This window comes from Chiloscyllium plagiosum, chromosome 19, assembly GCF_004010195.1.
Source record: "Chiloscyllium plagiosum isolate BGI_BamShark_2017 chromosome 19, ASM401019v2, whole genome shotgun sequence".
In the NCBI taxonomy this organism is placed as follows: domain Eukaryota; kingdom Metazoa; phylum Chordata; class Chondrichthyes; order Orectolobiformes; family Hemiscylliidae; genus Chiloscyllium; species Chiloscyllium plagiosum.
The window spans coordinates 53,991,313-54,017,459 of NC_057728.1; the positions used below are offsets into that span (position 1 = coordinate 53,991,313).

Consider the following 26,147-nt stretch of genomic DNA (forward strand, 5'->3'; position numbering starts at 1 on the left):
TCACCCATTGTACTCTATGCTACTTTCTCCCCACCCCCACCCTCCTCTCACTTATCTCTCCACGCTTCAGGCTCACTGCCTCTATTCCTGATGAAGGGCTTTTGCCCGAAACTTCGATTTCGCTGCTCCTTGGATGCTGCCTGAACTGCTGTGCTCTTCCAGCACCACTAATCCAGAATTTGGTTTCCAGCATCTGCAGTCATTGTTTTTACCACCTTGAGTTTGTCCAAGTCTATCTCTTAATTTTAAGAACTCATTTGTGTTGGTGCACAGTGAAAACAGATTGGGATCCAGAGAGATGATCTTCTTTGGCTCATCTGAAGATTTTTGAGTTCCTCTTTCTGAAACTGTGTGACAAGTTGCCACATGACAGTATTACAAGGTGAAAGTGGGTACTGTAGATGCTGGAGATTAGAGTTAAGTTTAGAGTAGTGCTGGAAAAGCATAGCAGGTCAGGCAGCATCCGAGGAGCAGGAAAATTGATGTTTCGGGCCAAAGCCCTTCTTCAGAAATGTATTAGAAGGCCTGCCCATTGGGAAAGATAAAGTTGCCATAGTCCTACCGGACCATAGCACAGCTCTCTCAATAGAAAGAGACACAGGTGGTGGTTTAACCTGGGGATCACTGTGCCTGAAGTGAGGAGAGATGTTGACAACCTTCACCAACGCTGAATGCACGCAGTTAGAGTTACTCTGCATTACAAACCAGCCATCCAGCTAACAGAGCCCCCTATTAAGAACAAGGCACATGAAAGGCACATTTATATTTGAGGATGTATGTAGGTCACTTTTCCATTGTCAAGGATTTGCTTTCAATTCCCAAGTGTAACCTGGATTCTATGAAGTTATCCAGGACAGCACTAGAACAGTGAAATCTGACTGATTAGCAGCCACCCTCCAATTGATGAATCTTATCTAGACAATGGCGGCCATATTTATCAGCAAATGTCTGAATCATACAGTATGTAGGGTTTGTTGCTCCTTATAGACCATACTCAACCAGCCCACTTGCAAAACTCAAAACAAAATTTCTGCTGTTAGATGTCATTCTGCAAATGGACAATACTTACCGAACCATCCTAAGTGTGTTATCTGTGACACTGACATCGAATTCACAAGTCAGTGCTCATTTATGCTCACTACAGCTGCCATATATTCAGATGGAGGGACCTGAAACAAAAGGAATATCTTCAATAGATGTTAAATTTGAATTACCTGGAATCTTGGCATCATGGAGTCATTATGGCACAGACGGAGGCTGTTCAGTCCAGCAAGTCCTTAGTAGTTGCTCCCTGGAAAATGGGGAGCCAAACAAATTTAAGATTCAATTTTGATTCTGCAGAGTTTGTCCCAGAATTCTTGTCAAATGAGTCAGGGCTTCGGTGGGGAGAATGCCAGATGACTTTATCAAGGTCTTAAAGAGCCTGACAGGGTGGATACTGAGAGATTGTTTTCTCCTGGATGAAGAATCTAAAACCAGAGGACATAACATCTGCTCGAAAGATTGAACATTTAAGCTTGAGATGAAGAAAGCTCTCTCCCCTTGGAGAGTTGTAAATAATTGAAATTCCCCTGCCTAGAGAATTATGGATGGCATCCTTTGAACATATTCAAAGCAGAGATCACCAAAGTAATTAATGGATAGTGGGTTTGGACAGGAAGGTGGTCTTATTTTGGCAAACGTGCCACTGTTTTGAACGGCAGTATAAAGCAGGGGGTAATCTTCCTGTTGTTCCTATTACTTACTTAGATTCTTTAGCTCTCAGCAATGTGTTCAGCAGAAGGCCGGCAGGGAAATGAATGGAGTTGGCAACGTAGGAAGCAAGCAACAAAGTGAAGGTCTGTCACTGTCAAATAGAGCAGAGGCCAGTGGATGGGAACCAGCAGGAACAGATGAGACCTATCTCAGTGCACAGAGAAATACAATCAGCAACTCTAAACATGCAGGAGTAGACAGGAACAATAGAACAGAGACAACCCAGCAGACAATTCCATCTCTGTCAGTGACAGTGAGGGTGCCTGAAAGATAAAGAGGTAATCATCCATCGGTTCAGGACTACCTCAGCAGGACCATGGTTAATATAATTGGTTCTGATAGTGTTGGAAATGAAGCCTGAAGCCTCTGTTTTCATTTGAGTGTTTAAATTCCGTTACCTCTACTATAATAACAGGAAATAACCAGGGGAGTAAACATTGCAACTTAACACAGGGTAGGCAGAAACAGGAAGCAACATATGTCAAAATATTTCCCAGCACTTCCAGTCTCTTTGTAACTGGCTCGACAATTAAATGCTTTCCCCTTTACAGTTTCCACCATCCACTTTCAACACCCTCCAAAAATGGACAAATTCAGCAGTACAAAGAACACCAATTTGCATTTGTGTAGCACCTTTAACCCATACTGCCACAAGGATCAGTGTTATTTTCTATCTGCATTAATGACCTGGGGGAGAGGGGTGCAGAGTGTAATGCAGCCACCTTTGCTGACAATGCGAAAATAAGTGGCTGAGCGTGTTGTGATGAAGTCATGTGGAATCTTCAAGGGGATATAGATACGTTGAGTGAGTGAGCAAAATGCGAGCAGGTTAAGTTTAAAGCAGAAAAGTGTAAGGTTGTGCATTTTGGTAAGAATCAATAGCAGACTATTATTTAAATGAAGAGAGACACCAAAAAAGTGCAGTGTAGAGGGATCTGACTGTTATTGCGCGAGAAACACAAAAGGTTAACATTTATGTATAACAAATAATTAAGGAGACAAAAAGAATTTTGGCCTTTATTGCTAGAAGAATTCAAGTTTAAAAATAGGGAACACTTGTTACAAATGTATTGGGCATTACTGAGGCCGCACCTAGAGTATGGTGCATAGTTTTGGTCTCCTTAGTTAAAAATGGATGTGCTGGCAGTGGGGACTGTTTGAAGGAAATTCACTCAGCTCATTCTTGGGATGAAAGAGTTGACTTATCAAGAACAGCTGAACAGGTTAGACCTCTGTTCATTAGAGTTTAAAAGACTGAGGGGTGAGCTTATTGAAACATACAAGTTCTGATGGAGTGTAATAAAGTAGGGGTTGTGGAGATGTTACCACTCGTGGGGGAATCTCAAACCAGAGGACATAATCGCAGAATTAATGGACACTCAATTAAAACTGAGATGTGAAGGAATTTCATTCTCCATTAGGTAGTGAATGCCTTGAATTGTCTACTCCAGAAAGCTGTGGAGGTTAGATCGCTGCAAGTAATTCAAGAGGCGGCACATAAATTTCTGAAATATCAAGAGAGGGGGGGCTATGCTGAGCATAAAATGGGAGTAGAGGCCTAGAGTAGATCTTGATGAATGGGGGGAGGGGGGGGAACAGACTTGAAGGGCCAAATGACTTACTCTTATTCCTTAGATTCTTAATCTAGGAGAACGTTGCAAAGCATCTGCAGAGATAGGAGGGTGCATAGCTACTTCAAAGTAGAAAGAGAGAAGGTATGGAATGGATAGGATGCCCTGTCAACAGTTTGCTGGCTGATTGTGTTGACAAATTTATGACTGAGGTGGACAAGAGCATTGCCCCAGAGGTTAATAGATTGTGGGGGGATGGGGGAGAGGTGAAGGGGACCAGCGTTGATGCAGCAATGAGCCAAACATGTCCAAATCAAAGGGGAACATTGGATGGATCTTCTGTCCTTATGCATGTAGGGGGGTGGAGCTTAACCCATTTAGGAGGGTCTATAAAGGAAGACTTGATGAGTTGCTGCAGTGCTTCCTGTAGATGTGTCAGAGGGAGTGGATGTTTAAGCCGATGATAGTAACTCCCGAATGAGGCTTCACTTCTTCTATATGAGGTCCCTCAGGAGATTTTTATTGGAGATGCTAAAAAGGGAAATGTTGCAACCCTAGGACAGCTGTTTTTTACATCTTTAGATGAGTTTGTCGTTTTATTGTTTTCTGATCATAATCTTGTCATCTAAACTAAAGGACCAAAATATCAGTAAAATTAACCACAGTTAACAACTTCAGCTAATTTTGTGGCTGTGGTATTAATTGAACACATAACTATTCCATTTCCTTTGTTTCCATGTACAGTCACACACAGGTGGAGAACTGACTATAATAGCATAGCTGTAAATATTTTTTAAGCCTCACCCAGCAACAGGGAATTATTAGCCATTCTTTAGTAAGCTGAAAAGGAGCTCATGTTGTGCCGTCCTGCCCATTAACCCCAGCCAAGTCATATCCTCACTGGTTATCCCAGTATGTATGCGTGTAAAATGTACAGGCATTTTGCCACATAACAATTTGAGGCTGGGTGATAATGGTCACGTGTTCAACAAAGGAAAAACTTTGGAATGACTCCATTTGGAACCAGTCAATGGAGAAAATGAAAATGAAAACAACTGAGACCTGTGGAAACAGCCCTGACTGAGGGCACGCTGCCACAAACTCCAGTTTGTCCGCTCTTGGACTGACTGGATTCCTTAAACTTTGCTTTTTTGGCACCATTTCCAATATTCTGAGATGAAGGCTTCGCCCTTGAGCTAAATGGACCTGTCCATTTGCCATCGCGGCAGAGGATTAGGGTTAAATATTGGTCTGGGCCTAGTTATGTGGCCTGGACAAAATGACATGTAGCCAAGTTAAGAATCCGGAGAACCAATAGCAATTGGTTTCCAGGTCTCATCCATATTGTGGTGTAATGAGGTCCAAGTAAATCATAATGTTGTAAGGAATCATGGAAGGCACCAAGTCAAGAATGAGCATGTGAAGTGAAAAATCTTAGACACTACACTCTTGAGGAATACTTGAAAATCTACTGTGTACAGATGCAAATAATGACTTGGAGATGCCGGTGTTGGACTGCGGTGTACAGAGTTAAAAATCACACAATATCAGGTTAAAGTCCAACAGGTTTGTTTGGAGGCACTAGCTTTTGGAGCACTGCTCCTTCAAGGAGCAGGGCTCCGAAAGCTAGTGCTTCCAAATAAACCAGTTGGACTATAGCCAGATGCAAATAAAACAGTCTTTTCACATGGAAGCTGTAAAAGAGCCTCATTTAGTGATGAGGAGCAAGCAACCCCAGGGACAGTGTAAGTGCAGATACCCATGGCACAGAAATGCTCCAGACTAGAAGCTCAATGAGCAAGTCCCTGCAGTAGCTTAAAGCGCATGATAAAGTACACATATAGCTTACCCAGGACAAGGACTTAAATACTGACCCTCAGGAAGGGGTTGTTCATGTGAACCACATGGGCAGGGAGGAACACCAGCTGTATGAAATACCATCAAAGAAATAACATTTCAATAACTACCTTCAGTGGAGGAACAACAGGGTTCCCGAAGCTTCTAGTGAATCACTAAGTAGTTTAAAATGCACTGGCAATTATAGTAACTTTTCACATCTGTCTGTGTGAGTGAGTATGAACAATCCTAGGCCACCATTTGTGTCCCCAGCGTTCTGGTCAAGAATCATCCTCCAGTTAAAGCATCACACCCAAAAAAATAGCAAGCAACATCATCACAATGCTGGTCATCGGAACTTGCTGTGCACAAATTGGCTGCTGCTTTTCTTACATGACAGCAGCAGCTAAATTTCCACGATACTACGTCGCCTGGAATTGCTTTGAGATGATCGGAGGTTGTGAGAAAGTGCTACATACCCAGTCCTTGAGTTCCATTCTTGAGTCTGTTCACAGTTAATTTATATCCAAGTCTGAACACAATACAGGACAACATAGATTAGATTAGATTACTTACGGTGTGGAAACAGGCCCTTTGGCCCAACAAGTTCACACCGACCCTCTGAAGAGTAACCCACCTGGACCCATTCCCCTACATTTACCCCTTCATCTAACACTATGGGCAATTTAGCAATGAGAATGTGCAAACTCCACACAGTCAGTTGCCCAAGGCAGGACTTGAACCCAGGTCTCTGGCGCTGTGAGGCAGCAGTGCTAACCACTGTGCCACCGTGCCACCCAGTAAAGTCACCATCTGTAAGTACAGGAAATGTGCAAATGTCGGGGATCTTGAAAATGACACCCTGTAAATACGTTCTTAAGTTGAATGTTTATAAATCAAGGACCCCCTGTATAATGCAGCTGACCTTTCAAGAACCTTTTGTGTAGCCCTCTCTCCTCCATGAGAGCTACAGGTCCCTCAATGTGTTACTTTATTTGCCTTACTTGACTATTTTTCGTGCATCTTGTTTCACATGAATAACTTATACCAGGGTGACATCATGGACTTGCAATATTGTTGGCATGACAACCCGTTAGCTGAATTCTGATCCACTGAAAGGGAGGGGGACGGAGGCCAAGAGATGCAGGGTGAGTGTGTGCTGTAATGATAAGATGGAATATAGCATCAGTTCACATTTCACCATGCTGGGCTGTTCAACTATTTATAAGGTGAATGATTAGAAATTTCCACTGCTACAGCTGACACACCTGGCTTTACCTAGCAACTGCTCAAACAAAAAAAAAAGGCTGGCAAAGTCAACTGGGAATGGAAGAACAAGCAACTGTGTTTAGGTTTCATCTTGGGAAACCATCATGGAAAATAAAGAAACAGGGGGAAACGATATCATTTGTTGTTCTGCAATCGATGGCCCTGTTGAATTGATCATTCGACACATTATTGAGGTTCCACTTTTCAAATGCAGTTGTTGACGAAATGGTTGGGGCGGTAAAATGTGGTGAATCCCGTTTGGCAGAAGGTTGAGCTAGATGCTGAGGGCAACTTTCAAACCACTACCTTAAATGGCTGCACTCGAGGTTCTGAATTAATGGGTTGAGGAGAAAGTTGGGAGGGCTGGATATGCAATTTCTCACATCACAAAGCATAACTGTCTGACTCTAACATCAGAAATATGCAAAACTGATTGATTGAATTAATTTGCTGACAAACCATCCACAGCAGGGACTTTGGCCCAATTCTTGCTACATTTAAACCCTTTGCCCTAGACACCCTTGTTTTTCCCTGGAACCCTGACTAACTGAGTCCAGTGTGGGCTTTTAAGTCACATTGACTTGGTCTCCCCCTTTCTGCTCTGTGCGTCTAAATGCTTAGTAATGAATTGTTTCTAACCCTCTTTCCTCATTAAATCTTCATGCCAAAACCCTGTTGAGAGGAGCAACTTGAAATTATATCCAGGTTAAAATGAGCATGGATTGAAACATTATACACACATGTGAGGCACCATTGCACCAAGCTGCCTGAAAAAGACAATAATCTTGGGCAGTCTTTCATTGCAATATAGAACCTATAGTGATAATACATTAAAAAGTAGTGAATGTTAAAATTGCAAAACACAGAGTAATTTATTTTAAAACTCATTCATGGGATGTGGTTTGGCCAGCATTAATTGCCTGAGGGCAGTTAAGAGTCAACCATATTGCTGTGGGTCTGGAGTCACAAATAGGTCAGATCAGGTAAGTGTGGCAGATTTCCTTCCCTAAAGAATATTAGTAAACCAGGTGGGTTTTCTGTGCAATAGACAGTAGTTGTATGATCACCATTAGTCTAACACCATAACTGTTTTACCTCCTATTTGTACACAGTTATATAAAATTGGACAGAATGGACAGCACAGAACAGGCTATTCAGCCCAGCATGACCTATCCTAACATTTGTGCTTTACGCTAGCATCTTCACATCCTTCTTCCTTTCAGACAACAGCCTAACCTTGAACTCAAGCTCATAGGCCTAGAGGGATTCCCCTTAAAGGTACCGATGTTACATTCCTCAACTACTCCATATGACAACAAGGTCCACATTCCAATGACAGTGATGTTCCAGTGTTTGCAGGGATGTATTCCCAGAGAACATCCTGATTGTTGGTTTTCAAAAACAGTGAACATGACAGACTGTGCATGAGCGGTGTGTCATTTCGCTCCAGGGAAAAAAGTTTTTTGGTTTTTCTTTAGAACTGGAGAGAAGCAGCAATTCTCAGTCAGTGGGAGGTTGCATGGTAAACATTACACTGATTCGCAAATTCCCAAAAAACAAGTCTTTGCTGTGTTCTCTGGATAAAGTATTCTAAGTCTCACACAATGCTGACTTGGAAATATATCACTGTTCTCATATTTCACTGGGTCTAAGTCCTGGAACGCCCTCCCCAACAGCATGGTGGGTCTACTACAGCATATGAACAGATGTGGTTCAAGAAGTCAGCTCGCCACCACTCTCTCAAGGGCAGTTGGGGAGGGAGGAATAAATATTGGCATAGCCAGTGATGCCCACATCCCGTGAATGAATGAAAAAACTTCTCCGAAATTCCCTGTTCTATTTATTCATGACAATTTGGACAATCCAGGCTCCCTGATCTACATACCCCATAAAAGCAGAACAGAAGGATCAATTCGGAGGCGGGGGGCTTGTTCACAACAAGTGTGCTGATAAAGTTTTACCAGTGGTCAGAGTGTCAGCCTGCTGCCTGGTCTGCTTGCAGAGAGGTGACTTCTGGGATTGAGAAGACTGCCAGAGACAAGTGGCCATTCAAGCCAATTGAATGTTGAGTTGATAGCACTCGCCTAGATTCTGTAGATGGTGATGGATTCCCCCACTAGCATCCCCCGCCCCTGATGGAAGGGGTAGTTGGTAAGATGGTAGTCTCTTGGTGGCAAAGCAGAAGGTTGGGAGAAGAAAGGCAGGAATCAGTAGGTGGTCCATAATGCAAAGCTGCGCAATGTATGTGATCTGGCAGCAAGGACCACAGCCAAAGCTGCAGGTTGTCCTTAGGAGATGCTGCCCCTCTGCAATGGAGGCCTGGGCAGCAGCAGGCACAATGCTCTTAGTTGACTGTTGAACTCTTCAGAGGGCAGACCCTGGTGGGGCTTCCCTTTGATTGATCTGACCACATTAAAAGGTCGGCCAGTTCAGAAGTTATTGCCTCCAGGAATATTGCATCAGGGCACAGTACTTTGGCCTCAGGACCTCCACTTGATCCGAATATCAGGGCCTAGATAACCATGGAGAAAGTCCGACCATAATCCCATATATATCCTCTAAAAACCCTCCATTATTTTAAAGAGCCCCTACAGGTCAGCCCTTAATTCTCTTTATTAGGGCCTCTGACTTTAATGTTTCTTAATATTTGAATACCAGCCTAGCCAGCAACACACACAGAGTCATACAGTCATAGAGATGTACAGCATGGGAAACAGACCCTTTGGTCCAACACGTCCGTGCCAACCAGCTACCCTAACCTAATCTAGTTCCATTTGCCAGCACTCGGCCCATATCCCACTAAACCGTTCCTATTCATATACCATCCAGATGCCTTTTAAATGCTGTAATTGTACAAGCCTCCACCACTTCCTCTGGCAGCTCATTCCATACACGCACCATCTTCAGAGTGAAAAAGTTGCTCCTTAGGTTCCTTTCATATCTTTCCCCTCTCACCCTAAACCAATGCCCTCTAGTTCTGGACTCCCCCACTCCAGGGAAAAGACCTTGTCTATTTATCCTATCCATGCCCCTCATGATTTTGTAAACTTCTGTAAGGTCACCCCTCTGCTTCCAACGCTCCAGGGAAAACAACCCCAGCCTATTCAGCCTCTCCCTGTAGCTCAAATCCTCCAACCCCGGCAACATCCTTGTAAATCTTTTCTGAACCCTTTCAAGTTTCACAACATCCTTCCGATAGGAGGGAGACCAGAATTGCATGCAATATTCCAAAAGTGCCCAAATCAATGTCCTGTCCAGCCACAACATGACCTCCCAACTCCTGTACTCAATGCTCTGACCCATCTTTCATGGGTGTCATCTTAAAGGTGCTTGAATGACGTGGACTACAGCGAGAACTGTGACAGAATTGTGAGAAGATTCCAAAGACCTCAATGTCCACAGAATGTAGCTGCAACATTTAACTAAGTACCCAACACTGAGGCAAGATTCTCACTAGGCAGTAGCAAGTTGCCTATTATGGGGGATTATTGTTTGTTAACTATCTTATTAACTACATATCCTGAAGGTCATGTTGTGGCCTCCTTGCATCCTCCTCAGAGCTCTCAATCCTGTCCAGTTTTGTATTGTCAGCAAATTTGGAAATGTATAAGATCCCACACCACGAAACGATCATTGGTTGTCATTAAAAACCCATCTGTTGCACTAAGGTGCTTTAGGGAAGGAAATGCAACCAGCCTGGCCTCCATCCGAATCCAGTGTGGTTGATTCTTTACTGTCTATTGAAATGGTCTAGGAAGCCACTCATTTAAAGGACAATTGGTGAAGGACAACATATGCTGACCTTTCCAGCGAAGCCTGTGAAAAGATTGGAAAATATTTCCTTAGCTTTTAGCTGACAAAGAGAAAATTGAGAAAGCACAACCTCTGGAAAGGTGCAGTGAGAATTTGCTATTCAGTGGAAATGTGTGGACTCAATGGGCCCAATGGCCTACTTCCACACTGTCGAGATTCTATGATTCTTCAAGCTGAATATTCATCAGAAATGTATCCATATTAGTTATAACAGGAGACGGAAATGAGAGAAGGATGATGGTGAACCAACGTCATTTCAAAATTATTGCTGCTGGTTAGGTTATTTAAACATTCCCATCAGCTAAAATAAATCCACAATGTTCTCAAGTGCGTCATCACAGTTTGATTTCAAAATCTTATTTAAATCTTTATTCATGTTCCATTGTTACTTCTTTGTCCCCAAATAGTTTCTTGTCAGAGTGCTATAAATAGTTTCAGCAACGTGGGCTTGGAGTCAATGTCCCTGCTCCTGATCATTTTCCAATAATGCCAGTTTGGGCAGTGAGAGTGAGAGAATGTGTGTGTGAGAATTTGTCTGTTTCAAATAATTAATTATGTTTGTGAGTACATGTGAGTGACAGTTCATGTGTGAGAATGAGTGAATGTAGGAGTGTGTGTGATTGGGCGCGTTTCAATGTATGTGCAAAAGTCAGTGTGTTCATATGTGTATGTTTTTAATATGTGTGCTTATAAGTGTATATGTGTGTGTTGGTCTGTGTGTGTTAGTGTGAATTCATGTGTGTTTGTCTATGTTTCATGTATAAATGCACCTGAGTGGAAATGTGGGACTGTGTGCCTGAATGTAAGTTGCTTAGATCATTGAGCATGTGCATCTATTAATTTCTGACTGCAATTATGTAAGAGCACAAATGTGAGTGTGAGAAAACATGAGTGTGAGTGAGTATGTGTGGGTGTGAATGTTTGTGAGAGTGTATGAATGTGAATGTCAGCATGAGGGTGTGTGTGTGAATATGAGTATGTGTGAGCATGGGTGTGTGAATGTGATGGAGCATGAGTGAGAGTGAGATGGTGCATGCATGAGTGTGAGAGTGCATGTGTGAGTGTGTTCATGTGTTAATTTGTGAGTGTGTGAGTGCAAGGGTGGGAGTGCATGAGTGTGGAAGTGAGTATGAGAACGTGAGTGAGTTAGCATGAGTGTGTGTGTGCAAGTGTATGTGAACAAGTATGTGGATGAGAGAGAGAGAGTGTGTGTCTGTGCGTGTGTGCGCGCGCGTGTGTATGCACGCATGAGAGAGAGAGTGAATGAGTGTGTGGATTGGGAAGACAAGATCTAGCTTAGATTCCTTTGCCCTTTCCCTCGGTCCATCCAGTCAGCTTGTCACTTAGGCATGAGAGGTAATGGCGAGTTACCAGCTAGTTGCTGACACCCAGTAAGTGAGTCAGCATCTCCAGAGTGAGTGGAAGAAAAAAATATATTTTAAAAATAAATAACGACACGTATGCCTTCCTGAAACACAGGCGGAGGGAGAACCCAGGCTGATGTGGACAGTGGGGGTGGGGGAGAGACTGGCCTGAGAAGATCCCTCTTCACAAATGTACACGTTGCACTCAGACAGTTATAGAACGGCAGTGATGGCATCAGTGAAGAATTGCATGGGCCAGATGGTGAGAGTCTTCCAGCTAAAGTAGGAGCCACTGTAACAGGTGGACACATGAGTGATCCAAGAGGAATGTAAAAATAGAAATGAAAAATAATATTCAATTACTTCAGGAGGTTTTCACACATGTGTAATCAAGGGTGGTCACAGTTATGAGGATTTCTCTTCTCTCATCTACGTGGTCCAGCTTCTACCCTGTTGCTCCCCCACCCAGACCCCTGAAATGGTGGACACGTCACCTTCATGTAGTATGGCTCCTATCAAATTCCTCAAGGACGTGACAGCAAGGTTTCAGGCAAACACCCTAGTGTGGTACCATGGGAGTGCTGTGCTGTCAGAGGTGCTGCCTTTCAGATGGGAATTACGCTGAGGCTCGTTGTAAAAGACGAAGGAGCCCTGGGGTTGCCATCTCTAATATCCTGTAATTATCCTTCAAGCAACATCGCAAAAAACATTAAACACAACCCATTGGTAGCTCATAACAGTCCCCCTTACAGGTCTGCCTGCCTTTCAAACGTTTGCTTTATGTCACTCCACTTTTACAAAAGATCTACATTAGTAGCTATTTTCACTAACCGAAACAAATCTGAAGAGGATTTTCGCTTTTACGGAAAAAGGCGAAAATTTTCCCACATACATTAGTGCTCCTTCACTTTACGCCTTTTCGGCTTACGAAAGGTTTCATGGGAACGCTCTACTTTTGGGTAGCGGGGAAAACCTGTAACACTAGTCAGGTGAAAGCGAGGACTGCAGATGCTGGAGGTTAGAGTCAAGATCAGAGTGGTGCTGGAAAAGCACAGCAGGTCAGGCAGCATCCGAGGAGCAGGAAAATCAACGTTTCGAGATCTTCATCAGAAACCTGCCCCTCGGATGCTGCCTGATCTGCTTTGTAATACTATTCACCCTCCTAGCTAGATCATTTAGCATTCCCTTGTCTCTGTACTCTCTCTTTGGTTTTAGCCTGTTATTTACTCCGTTCCCCCACCCCCTATCTTTTGCAATATAACCAACATTTTCCTAATTACCATCAGCTCTGGGGAAGAGTCACTCAACTTGAAACATTAACTCTGAGTTGAACTTTTCCAGCAGTTTCTGATTAGAATCCCTACAGTATGGAAACAGGCCCTTCGGCCCAACAAGTCCACACCAACCCTCCGAAGAGCAACCCACCTAGATCCATTACCCTATATTTACCCTTGACTAATGCACCTAACACTACAGGCAACTTAGCATGGCCAAATCACCTGACCTGCACATCTTTGGACTATGGGAGGAAACCTGAGCACCCGGACGAAACCCACGCAGACACGGGGAGAATGTGGAAACTCCACACAGACAATTGCCTGAGGTGGGAATTGAAGCCAAGTCCCTGGTGCTGTGAGGTAGCAGTGCTAACCACTGAGCCCCAGAAGAAAACAACAGACGATTTGGACATTGTGGTGTCACTGTTTGTGGGATCTTGCTGTGTGCAAACTCAGTTGCTGTGTTCCCTACATCATCATAGAGACTTCATTTTAAAAGTGCTTCACTCGATATAAAGTGCTTTAATATAACTACTAGTCCGCAATGTAAAGCCTTAAGGTAATTCTTTCCTTCATCACATTCTACCTTCTTTTTTTCCGTCCTTCCCTTCTTTATTTCCTTCCTTCCATCTGGAACTTTGTCTTTCAGCCATTATCTATTTGTGGGACTAGACTAACGGGGTTAGGGATATTGCCAGGCAATGCAGCCACAGGGAACACCAGAGCTGAGTCCAGTGCTCCCTCATCTGTGTTTACACTTGTGTATGTTTACGAGTTGAGAGTGTAGTGCTGGAAAAGTGGAGCAGGTCAGGCAGCATCCGAGGAACAGGACAATCTATGTTTCGGACATAAGCCCTTCATCAGGAATGAGTGAGGGTCTGAGCTGGGGCAGGACTGACTGCGGATAGAGTAGACGGTGGCACATGGCTGATAGCGTGGAGCAGAGGATCCAGAAAGAGAATTGCTGTTGAAGGTTTTGTAATTGTAATGTGCACTGGGTATCCTGTACAGGTCCAATGTGTCCGGAGTCCATGTGGGATCAGATGGTTCCATAAGCAGGCACTGAGGAAGGAGATATGGCTGTGGTAGCGAGTCTGCTTGAGGACATGGTTGAAGAGCTTCAGGACAGAGGAGAGGACTTGGAGGGTACAGTGAGAGAGAGACTCACTGAGATCTTCATAAAGAGAGGAGGAGAACTTCTTCAAGGTAGACTTCCTTGGAAGAGGCTTCGCAGTAAAGTTGAAATCAATTTGGAGAAAGTGAGGACGGCAGATGCTGGAGATCAGAGTCAAGAGTGTGGTGCTGGAAAAGCACAGCAGGTCAGGCAGCATCTGAGGAGCAGAAGAATTTATGTTTCGGTAATAAGCCCTTCATCAGGAATTTTAGGAGGGGATCCTGAAGACTTTCCTTTGTGATTCAAGATCTTGAGATAGGAAACAGTGGCCCAGCTATCTGTTGAACTAGATGTAGAAGGTTTTTTTTTAAATCGTTCAGGGGATAAGGTCTTTACTGATCGGCATTCATTTCTCATCATCGGTTACCCTTCAGTAGGTGTTGCTGGAAAAGCGCAGCAAGTCAGGCAGCATCCAAGGAGCAGAGAATCAACATTTCGAGCATGAGCCCTTCTTCAGGAATCAGCTCTGATCTCCAGCATCTGCAGTCCTCACTTTCTCCTTCAGTAGGTGGTGGTGAGCTGCTTTCTTGAACTGCTGCAAGTCCTCATGCTGTCGATAGACCAACAATGCTGTTAGGGAGGGAGTTCCAGGATTTTGACCCAGTGTTACTGTTGGTGTTCCAAGTCCAGATGATGAGTGGCTTAGAGTAGAACTTTCAGGTGGTGATGTTCCCATGTATCTGCTGCCCTTGTCCTTCTCAATAGTAGCGCTCATGGGTTTCGAAGGTCCAGATCATGGAAGATAGACAAGCATCAGTACATCACTCTTGACCAAAGAACAATTCCTTCAAACTTGTGGAAAATTCACAGTTTATTGTGCCAACAATTTGGTGAGTAAATCCACATGCTAAACTGGACCATGAGTTTCAACTGTCACAACCTTTCTGTCTGTGTTTGGTGGGATGGTATAGCAATTGATTAGATTAAAAACATCCAAAGTTTGGGTGAAGATTTGTAGCTCGGGTTCTCGTTGTTGTGGTTCTGTTCGCCGAGTTGGAAATCTTTATTGCAAATGTTTCGTCCCCTGTCTAGGTGACATCCTCAGTGCTTGGGAGCCTTCTGTGAAGCGCTTCTATGGGGTTTCCTCCGGCATTTATAGTAGCCTGTCCCTGCCGCTTCCGGTTGTCAGTTTCAGCTGTTCGCTGTAGTGGCCGGTATATTCGACTGGGACCACACTACCATTATAGGGCAAGCGAAACAAAGAACAGTCAGGGAATTCCTAGAAACATGGCACTCATCCACAAACTCCATCAACAAACACATCGACCTGGACCCAATATACCGGCCACTACAGCGGACAGCTGAAACTGACAACCGGAAGCGGCAGGGACAGACCACTATAAATGCCGGAGGAAACACCACAGAAGCGCTTCACAGGAGGCTCCCAAGCACTGAGGATGTCACCTAGACAGGGGACGAAACGTTTGCAACAAAAATTTCCAGCTCGGCGAACAGAACCACAACATTAAAAACATCCACCAAGCAAGTTATTAGAAGCCAATTCAATAAAATTAATTAAGGAAGTGCACCTTCTATTTTCTGTTAGTAGTAAATTACGTAAATCTTGGGGTTGGTTATCTCTGTTGGCTGGACTGCTGGTTGGCAATGCAGAGCGTTGCCAATAAGGGAGGTTCAATTCCCACACTGACTCAGGTTACAGTAAAGATCTCCCCCTGTGCCTGAGGTGCAGTGAAGTCACATTCAGTTCTCTCTCAAATGAGAGAGCTGTCCTCTGGGACTATGATGATTTTATCTTACCTGTATCACCAGCATTAGATCCATTCTTAATTCGGCTGATATGCTTGAGGAAATCTGACTACTTTTTATCAGAGATCAAGTACTTTATAATCCAATTTAAAATGTTAATGCCTAGGACAGTGAGTCCCTTGTTCAGACAGTCCATCTGCAGCTGGTAGAATTGAAATTCGATTAATTAATCTGGAATCGAAAGCTAGGTTCAGTCATGGTGACCACAAAGCTATCATCAATTGTTGTACAAATCCATCTCGTTCACTAATGTGCTTTAGAGAAGGAAATCTGCCATCCTTACATTGGTCTGGCCTACACGTAACTCCAGACTCACAGCAAAAGGGTTGAACTCTTAACTGCCCAAACAAGTCACTTTAACCTTTTTAAAAATTTGTTCATGGGATCTCATTATCACCAGCGGGCTCAGCATTTGTTGCCACTTGAAGCTGATTGGTCTGCTATTTCACAGGATAATTCTGAGACAAGCACATGGCTGTGGATCTGGAGTCACGTGTAGGCCAGACCAGGTAAGGACCTTAGTGAACCGTGTGGGCGCTTTGATGTTATTTGATAGTGGTTTTGTGAACACTATTGGACTAGGTATTTATTCCAGATTTTGTATTAATTCAAAATTCACCACCTACCAATGTGGGATCTGAACTGATGTGCACAGAACATTAGCCCAGGGAACTCTGGATTATTAGTCCAGTGATATTATCACCATACCACCACGTCTCAGGTAATTAGGGATGGGCTACAATTCTGGTCCTGCCAGTGACCCTCACATCCCTTTTAAAATTAAACCATAGGGCTGAATCTTGTCTTCTATTGGTTAAGTGCTCCCAGTGCTTCAATTCACCACTCTCTAATACCCGCTGAAAGACTGGTGCCCACACTATTTGTAAAAAGCTGCTGTGCATGAAGTCGAGCACTGGCATTGCAAAGCCACTCAGTTTGGTGACTGACATTCATTCAGAAGATATCAGGAAACAGGAATGTACTGACACAATTCTCCAACAGGGACCTGGAAATCCGTGTGGAGGGATTGGTACAGAGGAGGGCTCTTCCTAGAGTACTGGCGAGAAGGCCACAAGATAAAACCCCTGGCAGCCCAGTTCCAGGTCCCCATCTGGATCCGTGTGGTTGCCAGGTGTGAAGTATTCGCCAACAGTGCTCTGCTCCACCAGGGGAGGTTCGACACTTCTCTCTGTTATCTCACCCTCACTCTACCTCTGCTCCTGCACTCACTTCCCACCAGTTCTGCCACTGTCACTATTGCCGATAGCATCTTCACTCACTCGACCTTATTTTCATCATTCCTCTACCCCAACACCTCCACATCACTAACCTGACCTTATCCAATGCCTTCTCAATCCCCTGAGACACCTTACACCCCCCCTACACCAGCACTAACAGCCGTGCCACCTCCTGTCATATCACTGGGCTTCTCCCTTTCTCTGATTCCAGGAAAAGACACTAGGACAGAAAGGGCCTGGTTGGGTGGAGCAGACGCCAACACCAGGCTCCTCACTCTCTATGAGGAGAGAATGCGGTCCTTCGCAGGAGAAGACTGAGACTGCTCCTGTGGGGATGCTGAGACATCCATGTCCCACTAACTGAGTAACTACCATTCTTCATTCCATAGGAACTCTCACATTAACCCTACTGTCAGTGTTATCCATTTAATCTTTGGCCATGATGTTTTCTCTCCCTTGTACCTTGCAGATACTAGCAGGATGTCCATGTCCATAGTTTCACTTTTGACTGTACACAAACCACTTCATCACCTGATGAAGGAGCAGTGCTCCAAACGCTTGTGATTTCAAATAAACCTGTCGGACTATAACCTGGTGTCATGTGACATCTGACTTTGTCAAACCCAATCCTGCTCCTTGGATGCTGCCTGACCTGCTGTGCTTTTCCAGCACCACACTCTCAACTCTGATCTCCAGCATCTGCAGTTCTCTCTTTCTCCAAGTTGACTGAGTGGGCAAACACAAGGCAGATGCAGTAACATAGATAAATTTGAAATTATACGCTTCAGTGTGAGAAACAGTAAAAAGATGATTATTTAAATGGTGATATCATGGGCAGTGGGGATGTACAAAGGCAGTTGAATGTCCTGGTACAGCAACCCATGAAAGTGGACAGGCAGGTGCAGCAAGTAAATAGGAAGGCACGTGGTATATTGGCCTACAATGCAAGAAGATTTGAGTTCAGGAGCAGGAATGTCTTATTGCAGTTATACAGGGCCTTGGTGAGACCACACCTTGATTTTTGTGGTCACTATATAGGACAAACAGGAAGACAGCTAACAATCCGCATACATGAACTTCGACTAGGGGATGACAGCACTGTCCCATGAAGAGAGATTGATTCTACTGGGCTTGTATTCTTTAGAGTTTAGAAGGAGGAGAAGTGATTTTATTGAAACATATAAATTCTGAGTCTGGAGTCTAGAGCCAGGGGACTCAAACTCAGGATACAAGGCACCCATTTAGAATCGAGGTGAGGAAAAACCTTTCCACTCAAACGATGGTGCACCTGTGGAATCTCTACCGCAGAAAGCTGTGGAGACCAAGACATTGAATATATTCAAGAAAGAGGTAGGTATGTTTTTAGATTTTAAAAGTGTCAAGGCGTGAAAGCGTGAATGTAGCTTTCAGATATTCAACCATGATCCTGTTGATGATGGGTCAGGTTTGAAGGGTCGAATTGGTTTGCTTCTATATTTTAAAGACCCCACTGGCACCAGGAATTCATTCTATCCTGGGCTATCCAGGCTGTGCCTGGTTGTTCTGGGTACAGTATGGGCTGGACTGTTACTAGGCTCAGAATACAGGGGAGCCATTGGACAGGATAAGGAGTTAATGCGGCCAGTTTGATAAGATATAATGAGAAACCTCACTAGATTATGCAGCGAAGAACCCTCCAAACAATTCAATTAAACTGACAACCAAAAAAATTCAAAGATATGGCTCATGTTCACTGTCACTGAGACTAGTTTTCACTTCCTGATTTAACTGAATTGAACCTGTGCCCCACAGCATTGCCCTGATACAGTAGATTGCTAACCCAACAACATTACCACTGTGTCCGCAGCCTTCCCCATTGCCAGCTGCTTGTCACCTTGCAGACTGATTTATTGGCTTTTTGCTCTGTCCAGCAGGTTCTAAGGTCCCTTTGTCACGTTTCAAAAAACTGTCATCTCTCTCTCTCTCCCTCTCTCTCTCTCTCTCTGTCTCTGTCTCCCATGCAACACAATGCTCCACGCAAAGAACTGACAAATTGTCCTTACAGGTACAGGGCACTGGGATAACCTCCATTTTTGTGGATGCAATGGTAAAGTGGAATTACTGCTAGATTATTAATCCAGGAACTCAGCTAATGTTCTGGGGACCTGGGTTCAAATGCTGCCCAAGACTCATGATGGAACTTGAATTCAATAAAGGGAATTAAGGGAGCAAAGATGACCATTATTGACTGATTGAAAAATCCATCCAGGGTCACCAATTTCCTTTAGGGATAGAAATCAGTCATCCTTACCTGGTCGGGCCTACATACATCTCCAGATCCACAGCAATGTAGGACTCTTAACTGGACAATTAGAGATGGGCAATCAATGGGATATACTCATCCTGGGAATGAATTTAAAAGATTACTGCATTCAGCTGATGATTTGAGGACTGGACAGTCATCAGTCACCACTGGATTTTGTGCACTTTTCTGGGATAGGGCAGGTAGCTTCCATCAATCTCCCACCAGGATTTGATTGGGAAAAGGTCTACACCGCACTTTGACCTTTTCATTTAATCGCACTCGGATCTAGGATTCTCAGTCCTATCCTTTTGAAGAAAACCTCAGGTGGGTTTTTCCTTCATGGTTGTCTCAGTTTCATCCTTGTGTTCAAATCCCTCTGCTTCTGTCCTTACACACCCCACCCCGACCTCTGTGAGCTCCTGCAGTTCTACATCCCTCTGAGTGGCCTCTTTGCCTTTATCTCTGACCTTTTGTACATCCCAGGATTCCTTCTCTCCATCACTGGGGGTCATACTGTGGGTTGTGGAGACCCTGACGTTCACCGCTTATCCTGTCTGCCTCTCCACGTGCCTTCCCTGCTTCAGGTCTCTTTCCTAATCCAGTTAAAGTATGATTCCTAAGTGTCCTGGAAAGCATCTCGACTATTTCACTATTTTGACGGCAATACAGACTGGATTTGGGAAAACACTTGCAACATTCGAAAAGGCAGTTTGCAACAGTGATGTGTTTGGAAAATTACTTGCGAGTTCTAAAAGTATAAGGTCAGTGGCATCTTGTAGGGTAGGAAGGTCTATTTGGCCCATCATACTGGTCCAGGTTTGCTGAAGAAGTTATCCAATTCGACTCAAGTAAGAGCAAAATACGATGGAGGCTGGACACCTGAAATAAGAACAGAAATCGCTGGAGAAACTCAGCAGGTCTGACAGCAGCTGTGGAGAGACAATCAGAGTTAACGTCTTGAATCTGATATGGCACCTTTTTAGAAAGGAAGAGTCTTCTTCGGAGTTAGAGTCATTGGAGTCATTGACACACAGAAAGAGACCCTTCGGCCCATTGTGTCCATGCCAACCATCAAGCACCCATCTACTCTAATCCCATTTTCTAACTCGTGGTACATAACTTTGTATATTGTGGCACTCTAAGTGATCATCTAAATGCTACTTAAATGTTGTGATGGTTCCCACCTCCACCACCTTCTAGTTGAAAGATTCTTCCCTAAATCCTCTCTAAACCTCCTGCCTTTTACATTAAGTCGATGCCTCCCGGTTATTGATCTCTCTACAAAGGGCAAGTTGAAAAGAAGAGTCATATTGGACTTGAAACATTTCTGTCTCCACAGATGTTGGCAGAGCTGCTGAGTTTCTCCAGCATTTTGTGTTAATAATCCAGTTAGGCTCATGCTTTTTTCCTGAGGCTATGCAATTTTTTCCCCCTTTTCCAAGAATTATTTCTAGCTATCCTTCAAAGGTTCCCACTGAATCAGCTTCTGTCATCCTTTGGGTGGTGCATTCCAGATCAAAACAGCTCACTGTGTCCAGGAAATCCCGTCTCACCTACTTTCCCCCCGACCACACCCTCGCCCCAACTCCGTCTTTTACCAATTATTTTAAACCAGTCTCCTCTGGTTTTCTTTGCATAAGCTACGCTGACTTGGTGAGATTTTTGTAATGAATAAGTGGTTTATTCATCATTTTATCCCAGGCAAATTTATTGAATTCCATTTCACAACATATGCTGCTAAGTTTGGAACTCATGGCTAGCCTTATATCACAAACACTCAGTCACTGCACACTTTTTCAGCAAGTTTCAATGCTTTATTTGATGTATTCTGCTGTTCAAGCCAAAAAATATTTTTCCTGGAGGAGTGACAATTACTTAAAACACAGGAAAAAAAAGCCACTGTGAGAAAAATAGAATGGAAAAGCCTGGGCTGTTTTCCCTGGAAGAGGACATTTTAAAGAGCTATTTAAAATCATGAGGAGTCTGGGCAAATTAGGTAGGGAGAAACTGTCCCCTTTCATGACAGCATTAAGAACAAGTGAACACAACTGGAGCAAAGTGAAAGGAGAAAATGCATTTTCAGACAGAGAGGGGCTGGGGGCTGGAGCTTCGTGTCTGGAAGTGTGACGGAGGCTGGTTCAGTTGATGTGTTCAGATGAGAATTAACTCTCTTTATTTGGAAGGGAAGATGTTCAGGATCACAGGAAAAGGGCAGGAGATCAACATTAAGTGAATTGTTCATTGTCCTTTCCTATTTCTCAGCCTCTTGCTGACCCTCACTCACCACGCCTCTCGGCTCCTTCACTGTTTCGAAGTTATCCAACTGTTTATCTGATATCCAGTACTAGATAAACAGGAGGATCCTCTAATTCAATTTTTGAAAGACTGAACACTTGTATCTGCCTCAAATCCTAATCCATAAAGCCATAAAGGAAGAGGAGTCACCTGTTTGGCCCCTTGAGCCTGTAATACCATTCAATAGGATCATGGCTGATCCAACACTCCTTACATCCACATCCCTACCCTTTCTCCATAACCCTTGATTCCCTGGCTGACCAAGAATCTATCTATCTCAGCCTTAAATATGCACAAGGATTCTGCCCCCACAGCTCTGTGTGGCAAGCAATTCCAAAGACTCTCAAACCTCAGACAGAAGAAATTCTTCCTCATCTGAATCTTAAATTGGCATCCCTTTATTCTATGTTTATGCCCTCTGGTCCTAGACTCTTCCATGAGGGGAAATGTCCTCTCAGCATTTACACTGTCAAGCTCCTTAAGAATCCTGTATATTTCCACAAGATTGCCTCTAATTCTTCTAAACCCCAGTGAGTAGATTCCCAACTTTGCTCATTAGACAATTCCTCAATTCCAGGATCAACCTAGTGAACCTTCTGTGAACTGCCTTCAATGAAATGATATCTTTCCTGAACCCAGGGGAACTAAAATTGCTCACAATGCTCCAAATGTGCCCTCACCAGTACTTTGCACAGTTGCAATAAGAATGCTCTCATTTCTGACTCCATCTCTCCCATTGGTCAAAGTCTGGGTGGCATGGTGGCTCAGTGGTTAGCACTGCTGCCTCACAGCACCAGGGTCCCATGTTTAATTCTGGCCTCGGGCGTCTGTCTGTGTGGAGTTTGCACATTCTCACCGTGTCTGCGTGGGTTTCCTCCCACAGTCTAAAGATGTGCAGGTTAGGTGAATTGGCCATGCTAAATCGCCCATAGTGTTAGGTGCATTAGTCAGAAGGAAATGGGTCTGGGTAGGTTACTCTTCGGAGTGTCGGCGTGGACTTGTTGGGCTGAAGGGCCTGTTTCCGCACTGTAGGGAATCTAATCTAATAAGCCATCATTTTGCTGTCTTATTTTTGACACTAAGAGAGTTTATGATCTCATGTTGGTGCCATCAGTAAGGTGGCCTACTTTCACTATCACAGCATTGCCTGACTATGTTCATGTCTCAGCTCATTTGTTGCTGAATCCCTCCTTCATGTCTTTATCACCTCTGTACCTGACTGAACTTGCATATCTGGATGCTTGCCCACAAGCTACTCTTTGCAAACTTAATATAATGGAAAACTCTAATGCCTGTGTCTTATTTCATGCCAAGTCCATCTATTACCCTGGGACCAATGATCTGCATTGGATCACAATCAAGCAACACTTGGTTTTAAAATTCTTGCCCTTACTTTCACCATTCTCTATGACCTTGCACATGCCTCCTCACTCCCTCCAATCTCTGTAATCTCCACCAGTCCCATAACTGTTCATGATCTCCATAAACCTCTGATTCTTGTCCCTGGAACATCCTAATTTGAATCATTCCAACATTGTTGGCCAGGCCTTCAGCAGCCTAGACCCTGAGCTCTGGAAAACCCCAGATAAAGCTCTCCGCCTCTCTATCCCATGCTCCTCCTTTCATAGATCTTCAAAACCTACCATTCTGATTGGCCATCTCCTTAATATCATCTTAAATTGAAAGCAAAATACTGCCGATACTGGAAATCTGGAACGAGAAATAGAAAGTACAGGAAAAACTTAGCAGGCCTGTGGAGAGAGAAGGAGAGTTAATGTTCCAAATCCAGTATGACTTTTCTTCAGAACTTCAGAACCCTGAACAAGTCATATCAGACTCAAAACGTTAACTCGAACCACTCCTTATGTAGCTGAGTGGCATATTTTGTTTGATAACATTCCTGTGAAGGGCCTGCGATGTTTTATTACATTTAGAGTGCTGCATAAATATCAGTCAATGTTGCTGTTGTTGAGTAAGTGTTAAATAATGACCAGAATAATTCCCCTGCTCTATGTTGAAATAGCGTCACGGAATCTTTATGTCCACCCAAGAGAGCTGATGTGGCCTTGGTTTAACAACTCATCAGAAAGATGACACTCCCAGATGTCCAACATTCCCTCAGTATTGCATCGTTATTTTGGGACAATCTTTAATTACTTCTTACCGTTAAGTCACTTCCCAATAAAGTGGAGCAAAGTAAATGATGCATGCGCTGTCACACACTGGTTTCAGTGATATCGCTGCCAATAACCTCAGACCTCTCCTGTATTGTGCCCTGTAGCCACTCCTTTTAGTTATTTTCTAATCAGATTTTATGATTTACCTCTAGGGCAGATGGGACTTGACCGTAGGTCACCTGGCTCAAAGGTAGGGTCACTACCACTGCACCACAAGCACTGTTATATGCCCCTGCCATGGTTTGTATTCATCAACAATAAATGCTGCTTGCTGCTGTTAGCAGAACTCTCCCAGATGCCTCTTTGTTTTAGTTTCCTCTTCCCACGCATTAGACGTCTGCTTTCCCACCCACCCCGATTTGGTACCACAGCAAGTTTAGCCAAATGTGGTTTTGTATCTACTTGTGACGTACTAACGTACAAATAGCAGTGGTGCCAAGCACTGATCCCAGAGTGAACCTCCTATCATGTCAAAGCAGCATCCTTCACAACAACCTTTGCTCTCATCGGTTTGGCAAATTATCAGTCCACTTCAATAGCTCAACTCATATTCCACACCTATCTCCCATGTGAGCTACTTGTTAATATAAAAGGTCTTGTTGAAATCTAAATATAATCACAGTCACAGATTTTCCATTGTCAACAAATCCATTGTATTCTCAAAGAACATTGGTGAAGTTGTTAAGCATTGCTTCATTCTCAGTACACTCTACCTCCTGGGTTTAGTCTCTGGTGTCACTCTAAAACCTTACCAATTAGAAGAATGAGTGATCTCTTTGAAACATACAAGATTCTGAGGGGCTTAACATGGTTGATACTGAGAAGTTGTTTCCACTACTGGGGTAATGTCAAACTAGGGGATATAGTCACAGAATCAGGAGACACTCATTTAAAACTGAATGTGAAGGTATTCCTTTCCTCCTGAGGATAGTGAATATCTGGAATTCTCTATCCCAGAACATTGTGGAGGTTAGGTCACTGAAAGTATTTTAAGAGGAGTTGATACATTTTAAAATGTCAGAGTGTTAAATGGCACAAATGAGAAGTTGAAGACTTGGGCAGATCAGCAGGATCTTGTTTAATGGTGATGTATTCTTGAAAGGCTGAATGACCTACTCTTCTATTTCTCGTAGAGTCATAGAGATATACAGCATGGAAACAGACCCTTCAGTCCAACCCTTCCATGCAGAGCATATATCCTAAATTAATCCAGTCCCAGCATTTGGCCCATATCTCTCAAAACCTTTCCTACTCTTATACCCATTCAGATGCCTTTTAAATGTTGTAATTGTACAAGCCTCCACTACTTTCTCTGGCAGCTCACTCCATACATACAACATCCTCTTATGTGAAAAAATTGCCCCTTAGGTCCTTTTTAAATCTTTCCCCTCTCACCTACATCTGCTAGATTTGGACTACCTTATTCGGGGAATATATCTTACCTTGCCTTATCCACCCAGCGACTATCTCTTTTCAAACCAAACCTATCTCAGTGAGTATGTCCTACTGTGGTATAACCATTGAGGCAATTCCTAATTGCTCTTTCTGATGGTGTTCCAATACTTTACCCACAAAAGAAGTTAAATCTTCAAAGTTTGTGCGAAGATTTATAGCTCGGGTGCTCGTTGTTGTGGTTCTGTTCGCCGAGCTGTAAGTTTTTGTTGCAAACGTTTCGTCCCCTGGCTAGGTGACATCATCAGTGCTTGGGAGCCTCCTGCGAAGCGCTTCTTTGATGTTTCCTCCGGTGTTTATAGTGGTCTGTCCCTGCCGCTTCCGGTTGAAGACAGGAAGGCAGCTAACAATCCGCATACATGAACATCAACTAGCCACGAAACATCACGACCAGCTATCCTTAGTAGCCACACACGCAGACAACAAGCAACATGAATTCGACAAGGACAACACTACTATCATAGGGCAAGCCAAACAGAGAACAGCCAGGGAATTCCTAGAGGCATAGCATTCATCCACAAACTCCATCAACAAACACATCGACCTGGACCCAATATACCACCTGATGCAGCTTTGTTTGTGTGTGTTGGGGTGGTTACTTTCATCGTTTAGGACTTGGTCTGTGTGTGTGGCTTTCCTGTATACCCTATTCAAAAGGGCACTATTCAAAAGGGCACTATTCAAAAGGGCACTATTCAAAAGGGCACTATTCAAAAGGGCACTATTCAAAAGGGCACTATTCAAAAGGGCACTATTCAAAAGGGCCACAACACACTGCAGCACACCAGAACTGCAAAAAGAGGAAGAGGAACACCTATACTAGGTATTCGCCAAAAACGGATATCCTCGCAATTTCATCAACAGATGCCTAAGAG

General features: G+C 43.7%; 1 long non-coding RNA gene across 1 annotated transcript in view; it reads right to left on the bottom strand.

The window, feature by feature from the left end:
- Positions 1–1,115: 1,115 nt before the first annotated feature.
- LOC122559823 overlaps positions 1,116–26,147 on the bottom strand; it is a 125,369-nt gene continuing 100,337 nt past the window's right edge. The window contains exon 3 of the long non-coding RNA XR_006314562.1: positions 1,116–1,169. This is a non-coding gene — a long non-coding RNA (uncharacterized LOC122559823). The remainder of the gene's footprint in view (positions 1,170–26,147) is intronic.